The 18,128-nt window shown below is 44.0% G+C and overlaps 1 long non-coding RNA gene across 1 annotated transcript in view; it reads right to left on the reverse strand.

Annotated features, from left to right (window-relative positions):
- Nucleotides 1-16,397, reverse strand: part of LOC309831930 — a 28,130-nt gene extending 11,733 nt beyond the window's left edge. Inside the window, exon 1 of the long non-coding RNA XR_014297643.1 lies at nt 16,332-16,397. This is a non-coding gene — a long non-coding RNA (uncharacterized lncRNA). The remainder of the gene's footprint in view (nt 1-16,331) is intronic.
- Nucleotides 16,398-18,128: the final 1,731 nt, after the last annotated feature.

Below are 18,128 nucleotides of genomic sequence, written 5' to 3' on the forward strand. Positions count from 1 at the left end.
CAAAGAAAAGTCTATTTTAGGCTACCAGTATTGAGTCTGTTAAGAAAAACACATGGAACTTCTTTCACAGCTCAGAAAACTCATTGTGGTGTAACCCAGTGTATTCGTTTGCTAGAGCTGTCATAACGGAGTCCCACAGACAGAGTGGCTTAAACAACAGAAATTTATTTTCTCACAATTCTGGAGGCTGGAAGTCTGAGCTCAAGGTGTCAGCAGGGTTGGTTTCTTCTGAGGCCTCTCTCCTTGGCTTGCACACGGCCGTCTTCTCCCTGTGTCTTCACGTGGTCTTCACTCCATGTGTGTTCATGTCTGTATCCAAATTTCCTCTTTTTATAAGGATCCCAGTCATCCTGGATTAAGGCCCACTCTGAAGACCTCATTTTAATTTGATCACCTCTGTAAAAACCCTACCTCCAAATATAATCACATTCTGAGGTACTGTGGGTTAGGGCATCAATATATGAATTTCATGGGGACACGAATCAGCCTGTAACACCCAGATGACAGCAGAAAAGTTAGAGGAGATGAAGTAAACTCCAACTAGCAGAAAAGCAAACCTAAAATCACAGACCACTAGGGCTGCAACGGGGCTCAGCAGTCATCTGGTCCTTTCCCTCATTTTACAGATGAGGAAACCAAGGTCCAGATGGGAGATGCAAATACATCAGGGGCTTTTTCCATTCAGAGTTTAATTAACTTTTGAGTATCTACCAAATTAAAACCGTAAAATAGTGATGGAGCCAGCGTCCACCTGCCGACCTAGAATCCGGAGTGGAAATGATAAGGCACATTTAGCCGCTCCCAGTACCACCTGCCACCTGAAGGGAGCACAGCAAGCTGCCCTCTGCAGCTCTCCTAGGAGCTGGGGGTGTAGGACCCTCTCCCGCAGAGGGAGGCCCTATTGGTTTTCAAGCACTTACATCCTCAGAAGCCGGTGTCAGATATTCTAGATTTTTCTCTCTACTCAGAGGTTCTTGTTTTTGGATAAACAGATTTGAACCACGCTCGCCGATCTCAAATTATAGAGTTTCATTTTTCTTAGAGGCAAAATGAAAAGTCACGTCCTACTTCCTGTAAGGCGTTTCAGATGGACCCATCTCAAAAAATAAAGTCAAACGCAGCTCATAAAACTAGTTGAAGGTGAGTGCAGACATGCCCTTGGAAAACCAGAACTAGAGGCTAACCAGGCCCTGATCACTCGCAGGCCTCCTTGCTCACCGACTGTTCCACTCACTTGAGAATTCCTTTCTGCCTAGGGCAGGCTTGGCTCACAGCTCGGGCACTGCTGATTCCCAGGGAACACCCAGGCCCACAGATGTTCATGGGTCACAGAATTGTGAACTGACCACTTGTGCATTTTGGATCTCAACTTGTAAACATGGGGATTCCCTTTTTTAAAAAAAGAAAGCAAGAAAGAAAGAAAGAAAAAGAAAAAAAAAAGGAAGGGAAGAAAAATCACCACGCAAAGGAAAACTGTGAGCTAAGTTTTTCCTTTTGGAATCTTGGCGTGTGGGTGTAGCTATCTTCAATCTGGCTTTTGCCAGACACTGTATGCTTTGGGCAGGCATGGAGCAATCTGCCTTACGCTGCACTGCCAGAACATTCAGACTTGACCTGTAACACGCCTCATTCCAGTCCTGAGCAGGGACAGCCGGGAGGACAGGCTGTGCCAGACGCAGCACACTGACTGCTTGGTGCAACTCAGAGAAGAGGCGAAAAGCAGGAAGCAGAGCGTTGACTGACTGGGGCAAGCAGCAGAGTCCCCAGGTCCGAGTCTCAGATGGTCTGTTTCACTGGGCATTTGAGTAAATCACTTGACCTCCCCACGCCTGAAGTCAACCCAGCTGGAAAGCGTTAGGAAGAACATAGGACGTCCCTTGACAACGAAGAGCTGCTTCTGGGCTGAACCTTGTCCCACCCTCTACCCCCATATGCTAAGAGACTAAGAACCACGGTCCTTCTGAGGCTGCGTCCCCAGCAAAAGAGAATAGAATTACACATAAGTCCAGATCCGTTGATGCCCCCAGTCCCTCACGTCTTCCAGTGCAGTTGCCCAGTGTACCAATGAGTCGAAAAGCAGCACTTCCGAAATGTCAACGGAGCTGATAGGAAGAGGCTCATTCTACTGGATGTGAGTCAGTGTTATTATCCAAGACAAACGACTCTGTGGATTTCCATTTTTCTCAACACTCCCTTCGGGAGTTTATCTAGCTGTGAGTTATAGGATTCCTCTTTAACTCACAGCTTGTACTAAATACAGCCTTCCTCTAAGTCCTTTGAAGGACCCTGTGTCTGTGATCCTATTAATAAGGAGCTTAGACCATCCTTGCGAATTAGCACAGGCTGTGCACAAGGAAAATTTCAATAAAAGTTGAAAACCTGACAGGACGGGTGCTGTACTTTTTGGAACCTTATTTCTCATTCTCAGAAGTGGCATCAGTGCTATGATGTGGGAGAAATCTGGTAATGATTTTGTGGGCTGCTGATGTGTTCAGCATGGCCCATCCTTCTGAGGGCCTTCCTTCCACTATAGGACGGCCATGGTTTGAGACTTTAATACGTTGGTTACTAATGTTTCACATGCAAAGGAGAGCTACGACACTAACCGCAAACGTCCTTACAGCCACCCTATTTGCTGGTTGTATCAAATGTACTGCTTTCTTTCCTCCTTTCCTTGGCACACTCTCCTATGTGTTCTCCATCTTTGATTGAAAGTTAATGAAATTCTAATCCAGTGCATGTTCCCAAAGGATAATTCACGAACCAGGTGTGTGAGATAGGCGTGGAGAAAACCCTTGTGTTTACCTGGGAAATGCCGAAGTTCAAAGACTAGTGTCATACAGTACAGCGGTATTTTAAGGGCATGCTAAGGGCCTGGAGGAATATTGCAGTTAAAAAACTCAGTTTATTTTGTCAAACCCTACATTTCTCAGAACTAAGACCCATTAATAGCCTGTGGAACTAGTGTTCTGGAGATTATGCTTTGAGAAGCATTGTTTTAATGTAAGTCATTTCCTCCTCATTGGAAGAGTTTCTTTCCCTCTGCTGTGGTTCATGTTTTGGTCTTCCAATGGTCCATGTATCCTGCCTGAGGAAAATATATTTACCAATGATTAACATTTTGACAAATAGAAGATGAAGGCCAATAACATGTTTAGTAAAATAATTAACAAGGAATCATATTCTAATTTTGCTTATTCGCCCTAATTTCAGTTCCCTCCCTCATGAGAAAGTCTTTTTAAAATAAAACTTTTTTTGCTTTTTAATATGATTTGGGTACCTCAAATCCATTCAGTCCTTCCATGACAATGGTGCTCAAATCAAATTGGGTAACAGACATCTGCACCCTATCTTCCCTGGTCTGTGGTTGGTTATACAGTAGGAAGGAAACAGTGGCAAAAGAGAGATCTCAAGTCGTTCAGATAAGGTTGGTGTTTGGAGATAAGAACTCTCAGCTCCTGAACCTGAGCTCAGCTTTTGCACCTGTGTTGTTCAGCACACTAGGGGGAGCCGTATCCATAACAATTTACTCAAGAAATGCCAAGGTCTTTCCAAACCTAATTTTTCTCCCATTCCTGCTTATTTTCCTTCAATGCTTTAGGGTAGTATGGGCGAGGCAAGTCATGGTTAAGGTGTTTAAGACACAACATACACACTGTCAACCCAGCAATAGGTTATTATTTCTCCCAGGCTCTGTAACCTACTTTAGTTTTGTTGCTCTTGTTCTAAAACCACTATAGTATTTTTAAAATCAGTCTTTATCAATCTCTCCTGAGTGTGTTGTATAATTACAACATGATTGAAACTCTGATTTGATGAGTCACAAGAGGTGACTCATGTGATGACTCGATGATCGTCATAACCCTCAAGGCAATCCCGCCATTGCCCGCCATTGCAGCTAAAAAGGTAAATAGAAAGTAGTACAGTGGGGCTTCCCTGGTGACGCAGTGGTTGAGAGTCCGCCTGCCAATGCAGGGGACGCTGGTTCGTGCCCCGGTCCGGGAAGATCCCACATGCCGCGGAGCGGCTGGGCCCGTGAGCCATGGCCGCTGAGCCTGCGCGTCCGGAGCCTGTGCTCCGTAGCGGGAGAGGCCACAACAGTGAGAGGCCCGCGTACCGCAAAAAAAAAAAAAAAAGAAAGAAAGAAAGAAAAAAGAAAGTAGTACAATGAAACAAACATGGATGTCAGAAGAAGTCAAGAATGCCATATTGCCCTGTCATCAAGGCAGCCCAAACTATAAAATTCAGATAATTCTCAATTCATATTATTTTAATATACAAAAACTCACTGGCACACAGACGGGCTCAATGTGGAGAAGGTGAACGATCAGTGAAGACCTGAATAAAAAGGTTTCATATGGGATTTGTGCTACACCCCCAGGGACAGTGGAATTTGCAGAAAATAGCAGGGCAGATCTAAAGCACAAAGATCACTCTACCTTTATAGCAGATCTGCAAGAAGGGTCTTGTACCCTGTGTGTATAATAGGAAATAAAGGTCCCATGAAGTTAAATAATAAGCTCCTGGTAGCACAGTAAGTAGCAGGGCCAGGATGCATGTCCAAAAAGGCAAGATACGACGGAGGCTGACTGCCAAGGACTTTGGAAGAAATTTGTACTTCACTCTGAGGGCAACGAGAAGCTCCCTTGGGCATTTCAGAAGAGGAAAGCAACATGAGGAAACCATTTTTCTATTTCTAAATTAATTAACAGGTGAGCTGATTGTTCTCCCTTTGTCCTCATCCCCTTCCTTTCACTACCCTTCTTCACAGACTCCATCTCCTGAGATGCTGGTCCCTGTGAATTGTGTCACCTGGCCTCACTGCCTGCTGCCTCTCTGGTAGATTTGACCGATGGGTGGCGTGCAGGAAATGGGGAACTTCTGAATGGAATTCTGCCTCTGACTATATAATGGGGGAAGAAATACAAGGCAAAACTCTGGTTTAGTCATCCCATGTGTGCATGGGGGATGGGCTCATTGGTGTTGGCCATGAGACTGGAGAGGAAGGACAGAAGCCAGAACTTTAAGTTGACTGATTTCAATCAGTGGAAAACAGTGCCTTGCATAGAAGTGCTCAGTAAATATTTGCTGATTTGAATACACCACAAGGAGCTAAGGGAAAATACAGCATTAACTCAAATATTTCCAGCTTGGGTAGAGATGTAAGTCATAGAAATGAGATGGTGGGGTGAAAGAGCTGACTTAGTGGGTAGAGGAGTGCAGCTGGAGATGTGTGGCTGTGTTGAGATCAATGTGCTTGCTCACCCCTTCCTCTATTTCATTGTCCTCAGTGGCAGGGTTCCTAGTGGACATTACATGGATTCCCCCCAGCCCTCTGTGTGGCCACAAAGCACCTGGGACTGGGTCCCAAATTCCCTCTAGTCAGCACCAGAGTGCTGTACAAATCTAACCATTTCTAGGTGTGCCATGATGTGGAGAAAAAGGTTGGGAAGCCCACTTCTAATTTACTCTACCCAAAATACACACAATTCTTTTGATTTTTTTTTTCTTAACACAAGTCTTTTCTTTCCAGGTCCTGCAATTCCTTTTCTTTTACGCTAATCATTATTTGACTTCCAAGTAAGCATATACAGATACCAGAGCACTGATTCACCATCAATAAGGGGACCTGTTTAATTTTTCTAGCAAAGATAATGGATTAGAAACGTGTCCATCTTAGACTGCTACAGACCAATTTGGAGAACATGGCAAAACTAATTGACATAAAAGCAAATCTTTGATTTCAGCTTCATGAGCACCCGCCTCGAACAAACTGGCCAACCATATATCCAAAGAAAAATAGGAATCAGACATTTATTACCATTCTCATGCTGAAAATAATTAAGCTGTGCAGCTAGAGTCTCCCTGTCACTGAAATGATTAAAAAGTAAAATGCTTCCATAAGTATAAATGGTATTTAGTATTGATCAGCTAAACCATGATCAATATCCAGTCTTGATATTCATCCCCAAAGAGGGTTTTGTATATATTACTTGGCATTCAAATATATGCATGCTAAAATTAAAATAGTTTGAAATTAATATTTTAGAATTCATAAATTAAAAATGCAAAAGGTAGTTTATTTGACTGGATAGTTTAGGAGTCAGAGGTAAACATTTATTTCAGTCACACATACTGTGCCGCACATTTGCATAGTTCCAAATCATGTTTAAAAACACTTGCATAGGGCTTCCCTGATGGCGCAGTGGTTGGGAGTCCGCCTGCCGATGCAGGGGACGTGGGTTCGTGCCCCGGTTGGGGAAGATCCCACATGCCGCGGAGCGGCTGGGCCCGTGAGCCATGGCGGCTAAGCCTGCACGTCCGGAGCCTGTGCTCCGCAACGGGAGAGGCCACAGTAGTGAGAGGCCCGCGTACCACAAAAAAAAAAAAAAAAAAAAAACTTTGATATATGTTGTATCAGCCCTATGTGTAGCCAGCTATAAGATAGGAGTATATATAGGAAACTGAAACTCAAAGAGGCAAATTGATTTACATGAAGTCACAGAGTAGCTGAACTGATTCTAGAAACTTCTAATTTTTTGTCTGTTGCTTTCTTGTCTAAATTATGCCTCCACAGCCAACATACAGGAAGTAATATTCTTTTTTCTTCATTCATTAGATATGCTTACTACATCATAACTTCAGGGTTCCCCTGGGAGTCCACAGGAGTGCAACATTTGAACTCTTATACTAAGAGTTTGATTTAACATAATAGAAACAGCTGCTCCTCATTTGGGGCATTTTTTTGAAGCTCTTAACTCAGACACAAGCCTTTCACGGGGGAGATTCTACTGAAATAAGACCTATATTTTACCTGGTTTGATCTTTACTACATACTACCTATTAGTGTAAATTTTAGTTTCATGGAAATAAAGAGAAAAAATGCAATGTGATTGGATTAAGACATAAACTTAGTTAAGTGGAAATCTAAAAATGTCCCCTTTTCCCATTCCTTGTATATTAGTGTCCAAGTCTTGGGGGCAGGTTGTAAGAATGAGGAAGCGGGAGGCGGGGGCAGAAAGAAAAGATGTCAGGAATCAGGTTTCCCAGTCTCCCCGCACTTTACCTCCTTCCCCAAAAGACTCCCCTTCATTTCATCCCTGGACTTCCAGGCACTTAATCCCTGTGATGGTCAGGTGAGATATGTGTTCTAGTTGTAGCTTGCACTGGGGCTGTCTTAGGCAAATCCAGGCCTCTAGCTATCTTCCTGACTCTGGCCAGAACGCTAGCCTGAAACCCAGGAGCACTACGAGGGCAGAGGCCAGTCGCTGGCCTCTACGCAGAGACTCAGATGCAGCAAACACTCTCGGATCTCAGGGACTATGGATATTTGCCCTTCTATTATGCCCTCTTTTCTTGTCTTCTCTTTTCTTTCTTTTTTTAAAATAGCACAAATAAAAAATACTGTTCAATATCACTTATATGTGGAATCTAAAAAAAATGATACAAATGAACTTACTTACAAAACAGAGAGAGACTCACAGACATAGAAAACCAACTTATGGTTACCAAAGGGGAAAGGGGGGAGAGGGATAAATGGGGAATTTGGGATTAAGAGATACACACTACTGAATGTAAAACAGATAAAGACCTACTGTACAGCACAGGGCACTATATTCAATATTATCATATAGGTAATAACCTATAATGGAAAAGAATCTGAAAAAGAATATGTGCATATGTATAACTGAACCACTTTGCTGTACACCTGAAACAAACACCACATTGCAAGTCAACTATACTACAATTTCAAAAAAGAAAAGAAAAAATGAAAATGATTTTGCTGTATTACCCCATATATGCCTCTATGCTCCAGTGAATTGACAGGCTTTATGTTGTTTTGTGCAAGTGAACACAAATCATAGAGGACTCTGATTGGGGGATGAGTAAGGACTTTAAGCAGAAGCACATTAGGAAAACTCACAGAGAAAAAAGTATTAGAATCTCTGAGGTTAAAAAAAAAAAAAGAATCACAATTAAAAAGTAAATAACAGGGCTTCCCTGGTGGCGCAGTGGTTGAGAGTCTGCCTGCCAATGCAGGGGACGCGGGTTCGAGCCCTGGTCTGGGAAGATCCCACATGCCGCGGAGCAGCTAGGCCCATGAGCCACAACTACTGAGCCTGCGCACCTGGAGCCTGTGCTCCACAAGAGAGGCCGCCATAGTGAGAGGCCCCCGCTTGCCACAACTAGAGAAAGCCCTTGCACGGAAACGAAGACCCAACACAGCCTAAAAATATTGAAAAAATTTTAAAATAAAATAAATTTAAAAATTATAAAAAAAGGTAAATAACAAATGGGGGGAAATACTTGCAGCAGAAATGACAGATAAAAGATTGAAACTGCTACATAAAGAACTTACATAAATCAATAAAAAGAGTAAAACATGTGCAAAAGACATGTTAGTTCTCAGAACTCAGCTCTACAAAAAGCTAAAAACATGAAAAAATTGTCATCCTCATAAATAACCAAAGAAATGTGAACTGAATCACTGTGACGCCACTTTTGACACTTTAGTGACAAACAAAACGTAAGACATAAAAGTGGGCTAATGTCTGGGATGAGCAGAGTATGGTGAAACATTCTCACTCTGCTGATAGCAATAAAATCAGTACCTTTCTGAAAGGTAATTTAGTAATTCATACCAAAACCCACAATAAGGTAAACACTGAGATGCTAACTAGTTTGGAAGCTCAGCTGAAAGTGCTGATTTCATAGCATCATAACCAAAATCTAGAATCATCTAAAGACATCAGGCAAATGACTCAAAGTCTTGGTCTAAAATATTGTGATAACAGTATCTCTCAATCTCCAAGAAATGTGAACATGGCCTTTATTTGATTTAGAGCATTTAGGTTATAGTATATTGAATCAAACAATGTTAAATTAGTCTCATTATCTTAGAGTCAGTCTGGATGTAAACTCCTTCCCACTGACTGCCAGCCTAAGCAGCCTCCAAAGGCGGAAGCGGCTCCACGACGGCCCGCTTAGCACATCATCCTGGGCAGCCCATTTCTAAACTCAATAGAAACACACATTTGTATTTGTGCAAAATACAGTTTTGCACACTGTCACTGGGGATATGGATAGGACTGGATTTGAAGTTGGAGCTTTTTGCTCGGATGAGTTATATTTTAATTTTAAAAAGTTGTGAAATTTCACTATGTCAAGCATTCTTAGCATAATTAAGCCATGTCTCAGTATTTTTTAACTGCTTTCACCACAGTTAAAGATTTGTTGAAATGGAATTGGCTATGGAGGGTACAAACCCACATGTAAAGTGATTATTCTTACTGAGTATCTCTAGCCATTTGCTGAGATTTTTCTCTTTAACAGAGCTCAGATATCTTCTGGTTGCCAGATTCAGGCAGGGATTAATTTCTAGCTCACTGAGTGACAAAATACATTTACCTTTCATTCATTTGTAAGTTTGTTATCCCAAGCATCGCATTCATAAATGAGAGAAGAGACTTGCAATTTTTAAGGTGATCACGAAGGTTTGAACAATCCCATTATTGTCTGTTTCTACACAGAGCCAAGAAGACAAGTTCTACCTCCTAAAGGAACAGAATGATCTAAAGATCTGAGCCAATCAACCCGGTTTGTCTCTGCTCTTTGAACCTCCTCTTTCCCGCACAGAGCCAGACACCCCAAGCCAGCCACTTTCTGTGTCCAGAAATATCGTTGATTGCATTTCTTTCACAGCTTGGGTCAAATTTTATTCTTGACTACTCATAAATCTACTTCTGTTAATTGTGTGGACTTGCTGGTTTCAGGGCCAGAAACCCAACCTTAACTAGTTCAGACAAAAAGGAAATCTGCTGTAAGAGTAAAAAGTATAAAATCAAAGGAAGAATTGAAAAAAACAAAATGCAAGAAGGGCTGGGGAGCAGCTGGGCTCCGGGGCAACTGGAACCAGGAACTATCTGGTGTCTCTCTGCCTCTCTCTGTCTCTGTCTCATTTACAGGCCAGCCGGAATGTGTCCCCCTCCCGGCTCCAAAGCTCCCAGACCTCACTCAGAGCTTCTATCACCACAGAGAAACTGGCTCCTTGTTAGAACTCAGAGAATTCTTGGGGAAAGACACTGATTGGTTTAGCTGAGTCAGCCCCCGCAGAAGGCCCGGAGGAAGGTTCCCGTGGTATAGATCACATGATCCCAGAGACTGGTAAATATTGTGAATGATGCAGACCTAGAGTCTGTCATACAGAGTGAAGTAAGTCAGAAAGAGAAAGACAAATACCATATGCCAACACACATATATGGAAATTAAGGGGAAAAAAATGTCATGAAGAACCTAGGGGTAAGACAGGAATAAAAACACAGACCTACTGGAGAACGGACTTGAGGATATGGGGAGGGGGAAGGGTGAGCTGTGACAAAGCGAGAGAGAGGCATGGACATATATACACTACCAAACGTAAGGTAGACAGCTAGTGGGAAGCAGCCGCATAGCACAGGGAGATCAGCTCGGTGCTTTGTGACCACCTAGAGGGGTGGGATAGGGAGGGTGGGAGGGAGGGAGACGCAAGAGGGAAGAGATATGGGAACATATGTATATGTATAACTGATTCTCTTTCTTATAAAGCAGAAACTAACACACCATTGTAAAGCAATTATACCCCAATAAAGGTGTTAAAAAAAAAAAAAAGGAGTGTCCACTGGAGCATCTTTTTAGATTTGCTTTTGAAAGCTCTGTTCAGTATTTCTATAATCAGTCACAAGGAACAGATACTTCTGTGAAAATAAACTAGTGAAAATGTCATTTTTAAATTGGGAAAATATAACAAAATTAGAGAAGAAAATTAAAATCAATCACAATCTCACATTTTAGGGCATATCTTTCCAGTCTTTTCTATATACATGTATTCTTTCCTATATCTAGTATATAACTGAGATCGTGTCAAATGTACAATTCTATATTGTGCTGTTCATTTGAATGTAACAAAAATTATTGATAACATTTTATACTTATAAATCCCTTTAGATAAGGGGCTCTATAATACATCAGAAGATGCGTGAACTTCTTGACTTTATATGCAAAATCTTATAAGCATATTGGTGTGTATTTCTTTTGGGAAGGGGTCCAAATTTTCACCAGATACTCAAAATGGTCTGTGACCAAGAAAATGGTTAAGAACTATGCCATTCAAGTTTTCAAAGCACTTCCACACACACTACAATAGACTCAGAACTGCTGCATATTTAATATTTTACTCGCATCTAGTCACAAGTGACGCAAAGGTTGGTGTCATTAGGCACAGGCACACTGCAACTTGTAAATGAATGAATCTGAATCACAAGTGTTCACGCCAGACCCTTCGCTTGTGGGCGAGCCTAGCTGGCGTCCACCAGCATCTCCGCCCAGCCAAGCACCCTTATCCTCACATAATGACTAATACTTGTGAATGTGAGAACCGCCTGTTTCTATAAACTGTGAAGGTTAACAGTTGAAGGGGGCTGGCAGGTGCAGGGAGGGGAGTGGTGTGCTATAGAGTTAAGATTCTGAGAGAGAACACAAGATCTGAGGGGCTTGTGGTTAGGGTGCTGCTGGTGAATTACAGAGGCATGGATAGAACTCGCTGAACCAATTTAGCCTAAAGCTATTTCACTGCCTGAATGACTAGGGCTCCTAGGCACTGACAGAGCTTGGAGCAGTGCCTTCAGGACAAGATCGTTCAGATAATTCAAAGCCAAAAGCAGAGGTTTCAGGCAAAGTATTAAGTTCATCTATATAAATTAAATAGCCAACTATTATTCAAGTCTCCCCTTCGTGGTGAACTGCATACAACTTCAGTGGATTTAACCCTCTTTGATTCTGCTCTGATTAAACTATTTGATAACGGCAAACTTTCCTTCCATCCAGTGTAGCCTTGTACGCTCTCTTCACCTCACCCAAGTCATGTTCTCTGTTCCTAGGCACACATTTATCTTAATCTTCGTTTGCCAAGGGACTACCCTTTCACCCTCAACAAAAACCACATACACATTTAAACTTGCCTTGGGTCTCCATTCTGCAGGGGAGCCCAGGTCCAGCGTAAAGAACCCCCAGCTGCCACTTTAATGGTACATTCTCAGGTAGAGCCAGGTCTCCACCTGCTTTGTGTCATCATGCTGCTACTTAAAATGCCTCTGTCACCCTCAAATATATAATAGCCGATTATTTAACCAGCAAACGCGAGTTTATTCAAGAATAGACAGAAGAACTACAATCTGGGACACGCGAAATACGGCGGAGCACAGGCAAGTGCAGAGACAAGGAAGGGGAACTTGCTTTTACAGGGAAAAAAGGGGGAGTGGGAGGGGCTGAAGTAACCAAAGAGTCCATTGGAGGAAGCTGAGAATCCAAAGTATGGAGGCTTCTCATTGGTTGGACTGCTAGTCTCTGATTGCCTGGGCTGTTGTCCCGCGAGAGAACTTTTCTTCTTCCGGCTGGGTAGGGAAGTAAGCAACATCTTCCTGCTGGAGATGTAGGTGTACATCTCTTCCTATTCAGAGTGATTGAAGATGCATGGCGGGGGCTTGAGAGCTACCCCTACAGGTCTGTTGGGACTCCAATTTTAGCTGAGGTTTCTGAATTCCACACCTCCATTCAATGTTTCCATTCATTCAGATCCATTCTCTGATTTGCCCGATTGGTAGGTGTTCATCACAGTCATTTTCCTCAGAAATGTCAAGATCCAGTTCTCAATTATAAAATTCTTTTAAGTTTCTCAAGGTTAAACTCACACTCCCTTTCTTATTGTTGGATTCCCATTCGGCCCATGGGAAGCAGATTTTAGAGTTAACCTTGATAAGTGAAAAAATGTATTGATCAAATAGGTTCTTTACTACACAGAAAGCAACTAGACCCAACAACTGAGAAAATCCAGTGGAGACAGCTTGGAATGGCAGGGCTCACTCCCCAGTGCCCAGGGTTCAGCCTCCAGTTTAGGGGAAACCTTCTGGAAGCCCCACCTGACCCTCAAGAAACTGCTCCTCCCTAGCACTCGCCACTCTACATTGTAAATGCCCATCTAACCATGACCTTACCCTATAGACCACACCCTCTTTGAGGGCAGGGACCTTGCCTGTCTTCTTCACTTCTGGGTCTGCACCACCTAACACAGCATTTGGAATGAATGAGTGAACGAACGAATGAATGAATGAATGAACGAGTGAATAAATGAACTATTCCTTTTTCTCTGAGCAAAGAGGGGTGGGAAATATGCAGTGAGACAGAGGAAGGAGAAAAAAATAGGAGAAATGGAGAGAGAAAGAAAGCGACCATAACCTGTTACCTCTTGGAAACTATCACTAAGGGTCTGACAGGACTGGAATTCCCCTGGTCCGCTTCTAAGGGATACTCCATGGTATTTTATTTAAACATTTAAAACACATAAAAAGAAAAAATCTGAAGAGAGAAAATCATTCAATATGGGAATCTTACTCTGAAAGAACCAAGCAGGTAGGTCTAATAAATCAGGCTTTTCCTCTGGCTCCATGGTGTGTGGAATGATTTACGACACCCATAAAGCAAACTAAAGGACTTTGAGCTGAGAGACACTCCAGAGGCCTGGAGCTGGGATGGCGCAGACACGGTTGTATTTGAAGGCGTGGCTCTGAGGCTGAGGGATGGACGGTTCACAGTTGCCCTGAGTCCACGGGGGATGGAGTTCAAAAGAGGAGACGCGTCAGCAGCAGCTCTGTCCATGGCTGATTAAAACGATGGAATGTAAAGTCGGAAAGGGGAGGAGGGCGTGGATCAGGCTGCAGACTTCCTCAGTTGGTCCCCAATTTGCAGCATTTCGTTCAAATGTAAGGGGCCATCATACCTGATACAGCCTAATGCAATTTCATACTGTTTGTAAAAATCATTAGAATGCTTGAAATAGAAAAAAAATACGCTCAGGCTTTACATACAAAGAAAATAACTGTGTGTAAAACAAAATAAGAGTGGTCTCCAAGAGATATTAGCTGATTTGCACATTCTGTCAGTTCAAGAAGCCAGACATAGGGAGAATACAGGAAGGAAAAATGGAAATCTTAAAGGAACAAGAGGCTGCAGCTTACAGAAGAGATGACCTTTCACTAAAATGTCCCTAGTAAGTTCTATCTACAGTTTCTCATCAAACTTGAACCAAATGTACTGTGTCAGCGAATCCTAAATCGAATTTTCAGCACATTACCTAGGCCGCGGGCGTGGCCCTGGATTCGAGAGCTGTGCTAGTCTTAAACTATGAAGAGTTACTTCATATAAGGTTGAGGTCCCAGACTTCTGGAATGAAGGGAACAACAACAAAAAATTAATGGAGACATGGACCCAAAATAGGATTGTCAGGGGTTTTTGTTTTTGTTTTTGGTCAAGTTAAAACAAAGAGGGAGGAGCAGAAGGAGAAGAAACGGAGGAAGAGGAAGGGAAGGAATAAGAAGTGGAGGACGAAGTGGGGAAGGGGAGGGGGAGAGAAGGAGGAGGGGGAGGGGGAAAGAAGTGTGGGGAAGAGGAGAGAACTTCAGTCCACCATGACCATGATTTCGAGAAAAGAATGGACAGTGTAACACACCACACCACACACACACACACACACACACACACAAAGCTAAGAACAAAATCTCCAAATTAAAAAGACATGAATTCATATTTATGGAAAAAATCACTCATTTTCATTTTCTCATAGGCAGGTTTTGGGGAACAAACTGATGGACTAGTGTAGCATGTGGGCTTTGAAGCAATACAGGGTCAAATCCCGACTTGACCACCTACTAACTAACTAGAGCTGGTTGTTTCAAGTCCCCCAGACATAGCTCCCTCTTCTGTGAGGCAGGGACACTCACTTAACGGCAATTGTGAGCAGGAAATGAACCCGGCACATTAGGGCTTAATAAATAGTATCTGCTGTTATTCTTGGGTGTATCCTTTGACCCTCCTTTATCTCTAAGACTAAGCGTGAGTATAGGTAAGTGTTGGGATTGGGGCCAAGGGTAGAAAGGAAAGGTCACTCCTGGTACTCCCACCCCCCCAACGTGAAGCTGTGCCTCTTTTGGACCACAAACCCCTCCCCTCAGACGAGATTCTGTGGGATCTTGTCCTCTTCCCTGTTAGGGAGTCCAGTTAAACTTGATCTCATCTGACTAAAGATGGTACCTGAAGAGACAAGTTAGGTGGGAGGGGCCTCTGGGTCCTGCCCATCTCGGGATTCTCCTGGGCCAGCGCTGGAAGCCCCCTAGGGCTCCTAAGAAGCCCATCATTTTGATTTAGAAAAAATTGATTTGTTTGTCGACCATAAAGACAGATGAAGTACGTGTTGCCAAAAAACAGAGGATTTGGCCGTGACTGGTTCTTGCATTCCGTAGACCTTTTTAGCTACAAGATTTATATCAGAGTGGAAGATATGGCCGCAAAATGTACGAGAGTTAAGTGCGATCACACTCCTCCCCACTTCCCTCCTGCAGACAAATGACAAGCAGATTTTAAAGGAAAGAGCTAAGGCTCTGGATTTGAGATGTTCTGGGCAAAATGATATCACCTCCTCACTGGTATACTCTGAGATGCTGTTTTAAACGTTGATTTGCTCAGAATTAGAACTGAACTCTGTAGAGGAAACTGGAACAGTAAGAACCAAGGCCTTTCCCAGGTAACCTTGAGGAGAAGTACCAGCTCGGCTGTCAGGTGAGCTGCCCTCAACAGCATCTAGATCGTTCATCTCTTTGAGCCTCTGTTTCCCAACAGGAATGTAAAACTAATACCAGCCGATTCTCTCTAACAAGACTGGGGCAAAGACCAAAGAACACTGTAGATCTGAAAAAGTTCACAGCACAGTAAATTTTAAAAAATGCAATATGGTATAAAACTGTGATCACGGTAATATTACTGGAGTTTCAACTCTGTTCTTTCTTTAAAGGCCTGAAGTTTAAAATTACAACATACCAAATAGGAGCTTCCCTGGTGGCGCAGTGGTTGAGAGTCCGCCTGCCAATGCAGGGGACGCTGGTTCATGCCCCGGTCCGGGAAGATCCCACATGCCGCGGAGCGGCTGGGCCCGTGAGCCATGGCCGCTGAGCCTGCGCGTCCGGAGCCTGTGCTCCGCAACGGGAGAGGCCACGACAGCGAGAGGCCCGCGTACCGCAAACAAACAAACAAACAAAATACCAAATAAAATAAATGCTTGTCTCAGTCTACAGGACCTCATGGAAACTTGGCTTTCAGCCGTGGAGTAACCCAGATGCTCTCAAGGGTCTCCTGCCTCTCGAAACACCAGCCAACATGGCCTCCGACACCACCACGAATTTCAGCTCTGCAGCCCATGGGGCCTCCGGACCCTCTGTAGGATCCTTGTGTTTTCCAGAGAGGCTTACCTTCTCATGGCCTCTTCTCTCCTGGGTTCCTGCCTCTTTGTGCTGAAGATACAGGGCCGGTGCATGGGGCAGAGGGAAGAAGCAAAGAGAGGCTTTACAGCACGAAAGCCTTCCAGGGAGTGCTGGCCACGCCCCACACCTGCTCCTTTTCTCCTGCCCTCCTTCTCACCCTCTCCATCCACCTCCCCCTCCCCTTCCGGAGCAAGCCCCACACATTCTTCACATTGTCTCCTGAGGAGTCACTTCCTCTTCCTGATATCTTGGTGCTGGCTGGCGTCCAACGGGTCTCACCCCATCCAAGCAGGCTCATCTAGGCCTGCTTTTTCAAGCAGTGGCGGATTCTCCCTAAAGAGGAGCTCAGGTGCCAGCTGTTAAAATAACACCTGGGTAAAATAGCGCTGTCACTAACTGCTGTGAGAACAAACCGGGGCTCCAAAGGTGGTTCTCTTCGCTAACAACACCTGCATCACCTGGCGACTTGTTAGAAATACAAATCGGGGGGCTGCAGACCTATTAGGTCAGAAACTGAAGGTGCAACCCAGCGATCTGTGTGTAAACAGCCTCCAGGAGATGCTGAAGTATGAGGCTCACTGAATGCTCTAAAGCTGCTCAGAGCCTCTGTCTCACGTACCAGTTATACGGCATCCAGCACAGTGCCTGACGTACAGGAGAGCTTCAATAAATGCTCGTTAAATTCATGAGTAGACAAAGTGCTGCATACCCAGCTCTCTGTTACCATATGGAGAGCAAGAGGAAGCAGAATATAAAACACAATTTTTGCTCTTGTACTCGAAACCAGCAACAATGAGAAAGCAACGTGTGAGCTCGAAGTCATAGAGCAACTTACAGTCAACTTACAGATATGTAGCCCACGTTTCTGATGATCCGGATGAGGAAACAGAGACCACACAAACTGATCCAGGTGGGAGGGAGCAGAGTCGGACCAAGACCCACTCGCTGTCCGGGTGTCCTGGCCTCGGGGGTCCTGGGATTTCCCAGCTTCACAACCCCTCTAAGCTGGAGGATGATTAACGGCTGGATTTCATGGTTCAGCCCCCGAATCTGCAGGGGCTCAAGGGGAGAACTCAGTGTGGGGTGGAGGAGTTGGAGAAGGTCATGCCGGATGGGGAGCTTGACTGGGCTTCTTTTCAGAACAAGAAAGATCTGGATGAGCAGAGATTTATGGGATTCTCTTTTTCAGTTTTGGTAACATTCCAAAGCGTGGAGAGAAAACATGCAGCCAGCTTGTATTTAGGGGACATAAACTGTATTTACCCAAAGCAGGAATCTAGATCCAGCCAAGCAAAGATGCAGGCCAGGCTCCTAGGCCTAGAAGGAAATTGGGGTTGGGCTCTTGGGCCCTAAAAGGTACCAGTCTCCTCCACCCCCAGCTCGCCCCTCAGGGATGTGGGGGCTGAGGCTCGTTCTTTCCCTTCACCTTGACGCTTCTCTTGGCCGTTTCACGTCTCTCTTCTTGGGCACATCTGCCCCTCTTGTCCATCCCTTCTTGGTAAATTCGGCAGTAACAACAAAGTCTGATGATTTCTTTGAATTAGAGGTTCCCCCACCCACATGTCTGTGTCACTGCCAGCAAAAGGTCCTCTGAGTAGTCGTAACCTTGGAGGACTTGTGATGTGGAGGACGGTGAGTGGGAGGTGTGACAAAGCCGAGTGAAACCTTGAAGTCATAGAGCAACAGGTCAACTTACAGATATTTAGCCCATGTTTAGCCCATGTTTCCTTGACACAAAACTTTGAAGTTTTGCTTCAAAGAAAGTAGGCTGGAGCGCAGGGGGAG

Source organism: Grampus griseus (genome assembly GCF_964374135.1).
Source record: "Grampus griseus genome assembly, chromosome: 13".
Lineage (NCBI taxonomy): Eukaryota > Metazoa > Chordata > Mammalia > Artiodactyla > Delphinidae > Grampus > Grampus griseus.